Source organism: Aphanomyces astaci, assembly GCF_000520075.1.
Source record: "Aphanomyces astaci strain APO3 unplaced genomic scaffold supercont1.5, whole genome shotgun sequence".
NCBI lineage: Eukaryota > Oomycota > Saprolegniomycetes > Saprolegniales > Verrucalvaceae > Aphanomyces > Aphanomyces astaci.
In genome coordinates, this window is record NW_009798268.1 from 150,491 (window position 1) to 154,124 (window position 3,634).

Genomic DNA, 3,634 nt, shown 5'->3' on the forward strand with positions numbered 1-3,634 from the left:
CTTCGACCCCCACGTGAGCCTGCAAGGACTGAAGTTTGCGAGCGAGGAGTGTGGCTGCGAATTGGCGGCCATCCCACCGAATGCGACAAGTACCGTCCAGCCCCTCGACGTTGGAATCATGGCACCGTTCAAGCGGCACCTGCGCAATTTGTGGCTGCAAGAAGAGTTGATTGAAGGTAGTGATAGCGATCTAGATGTAGATTTGATGACTGTCCCGGCGCAACAAAAGCGTCTTGTTATGATTCATAGAGCCATTAAGGCTTGGGCATTGATTACGCCCGAAGAAATTCGCCGCAGCTTTACTCAGGCTATTCCTCAATAAAAGGACGAATACAAGTAAATAATCTTAAAATTTGTGTACACATGTGAATATCTTGAAATTTGTATACTATAGTGATCAATTCTCCAGTTTACAAGAAAAAGTTCGACGCGCCCGGGACACGAACCCGGGGCTCACTCAAGACACACAATGTGTTTTACCACTGCACTATCGCGTCAAACGCTTATCTTTGATGTCGCTGCATCAAATCAATCAAATCAAAAAAACTTCACGTTCAAAATTCTACGTACCTGCCTTTTGATTGGCCGGAAAATTGATCGAATTTCGAAGTAGTTTGGCCAATCACAGCTCAAGTTGTCATAATTTCGAAGCTGTAGGTGCCCCTTAAATTCCGTCGCCGCCTGTATTACACTTTACCCAAAGTGTATTACACTTTGTCCCAAACCTATTGTAACATCAACTTCGATATTCGGATATATCAGAATAATGCCGGATATTCCCAAGTAACCGTTGACAACCTTTGGGAAACGAATTTAAGATAACTTACATTAACCAATTTAGGATACCTTTGTATTGCCCAATCACACCCCCGTTATCTGTTCGAGTCAAAACCTCTATCATATAATGCTGGCCATTCCGTCACGTGAATGAAATGCAAAAACGGCGTAGAAGCCATTGGTAATAGTCATTCAAGATTGGGTTTGAAGTTCCCTAGTCGACACGGGCCACAATTGGGTTGGATCTCAGGTTTTGTCGAGTGTTAAACTCGGTGGACACACATCCACAACAGAAGTATAACTCTATAAAACAGTACCCTTGTACAAATTATATGTAAACTGTTGTAACCGCTTACCCTAAACACAGAATTTCAATGCTCAGACACATACATACTTTAAGATAAAAAAGTTATCCTAAATTGGTTATGAAAATGTGAGTACAAATGCTTAGAACGTAAGTAACAAATTTACCTGTGAAGTTCATCGCCTAAACTGATAATTCGATTATGAAGTCAAAGAGGCGCGTCTTGTCTATTGTAACCGTATTAAACTTGATAGGTAGACTTTCAAACGAAAATAGAATACTTTTTGCAGTTAAAAAAATGTACTGGGTAAACAGGTGTTTACATTGTGTAAACTGACACGATTGATGCACTTTCGTGGCCAATTGTGACTCTATTTGAGCGTATTTTCATTCCACAATCTAGATGCTTACTCTCAACGTTGCGCTTTGTTAAACGAGCCAAAGCGATATGAAATTCAAGGAGGTTTAGGTTCGTCTGGTAACATTTCAAGAATAATATTCCATTTTCTCGCAAATTGGGATTAACCAAAATGCGATTTTCAAAATGGAGGTAAAAGGTCCATTTTGCAATATGGCGTTTTGGACCACTTCAACTAGTAAATCCCACGTGGAAGTATTGGATTTGGGTTAGCATACTGTAAAAATCTTCAAGCAAGGGATGTTTCGGGGTTTCGGGGTTGTCCGAGCGAAAGGCCAAGGCGGCAACATGATTGTGTCCACGGCCAAATTGTAAGACAAATGTGTACCTCCAAAAATAAATCATTATCTTTGGCAGTGAAATGTATTTTTTTTTCGAGGAGCCATATCGGTACATCAAAATTCTGATTCGAGCCATTTTTCTGGGACGGAGGGAGGGGTAAAATTCAACATAACGTTACACTTTTAACACGAAGTTATGGAAGGCCAAAATCGAGGCATTCATGGTTGGCGAAAGGAAAATCTGGAGTTTCTTCGCAGTCAACCAACTTGTCCGACAGGGACATTGGCTGCTGTACTGACACATTTTATATCGCTCACTGCACGTGCGGTGCTTGCATTTAGAAATTCAAGCCGTTTCACTTTGAAGACATAAGAGCATCTCCACCGCATCCCAACTCGCCATCGCTAAAAGGGGGGGGAATACCTCAGGTGTTAGAGCATCTCCACCGCTGCCCAGTAAATCGACCAACCAGTATCCGCATAATGTCCGGATAGACTGGGTCCAGTACTTTACAGTTAAAGTTAATGGCCAGTAAATTTACATGAATTCGCACCGCACAGATCAGTTCATTCAGCAAATTCAGCACCCTGCGATGCACTGCGACTCCAGTGAGTCCGACAGTGAAAGCGATAGCGACATCATTGATGCTGCCATACAAATGGTGTTCGCTCCTCAACCTCCTGGCATGCACGGTGGTTCTCGCACAGGAAAGCAGCGGAACGTTGACCGTCAGAGCGCATACTTCGCGCAGCTACTTATGCAAGACTACTTCACGACCAGCTGCACGTACTCCAGCGCCATGTTCAGGCGCAGATTTCGAATGTCTCGTGATCTATTCCTGCATGTCATGAACATCGTTGCAGCTCATGATCCCTACTTCACACAGCGCCGTGATGCAGTCGGTAATAGATTATATTTGGTATTAACACGTTTACGAACATATTTTCATTTATAATAGGAAAGCTTGGACTCACATCGCATCAACGTGTTGCAGCTTGCATTCGACACCTAGCAACAGGCACTGCACTAGATGACCTGGACGATCGGTAATTTCATAGCAAGCTGGCTGTTACTCGAATAATATTCATGTAGTTATCGTATTGGGGAGTCAACCATGCGTGAAAGCCTGCGAACATTCTGCAAGGTTGTACAGTGCGAGTTCGGCCCGACCTACTTGCGGAGCCCCACGGAGAGTGACATGAGAGCACTGCTGGCACATAGTGAAAGCGTGGGCTGGCCTGGAATGCTTGGCAGTATTGACTGCTGCCATTTGGCCTGGAAGAATTGCCCGAAAGCTTGGGCTGGTCAGTACCAAGGCAAAAGTGGAGAGCCCACTGTTGTGCTCGAGGCTGTGTTTGCGTCCGTCATCGATTCAACTGTGCACCAAAGTCTCCAAATCGATTTAGAGGAACACCATTGGCGCATTCGGCTTCATAATTCAGAAAAGTAAATCATTTCACAGAATGCTAATAATTTGGGGGAAAGAAATATAATGAAACCAGTCGCAATGCTTAGCAATTGAATATAATTACCATCGTATCAGTAAATCATTTCACAGAATGCTAATAATTTGGGGGAAAGAAATATAATGAAACCAGTCGCAATGCTTAGCAATTAAATATAATTACCAGCGCTTGTTTCGTCATATGAATCGACTGTTGGCGACGGATGCAGTATTGGACTCGGTTCATTTTGCGCCCGACGCAGTGCCACCAATTTTTGCCGTTTTGTTTCAATCTCGAGCTCGATGTCCAGCATTGCCGAACGACGCTTCGCTGCAATAAATGCTGAAGCCTCAGCGTCGGAAGCATCAATCCGAGCAGTAAACAGCTTCAATTGGCCACTGTCACGAG

General features: G+C 43.7%; 1 non-coding gene across 1 annotated transcript; it reads right to left on the bottom strand.

The window, feature by feature from the left end:
* Positions 1–425: 425 nt before the first annotated feature.
* H257_02843 lies at positions 426–497 on the bottom strand. Its single transcript has one exon. It is a non-coding gene; the product is annotated as a tRNA-Thr (tRNA).
* Between the last annotated feature and the right edge of the window lie 3,137 nt (positions 498–3,634).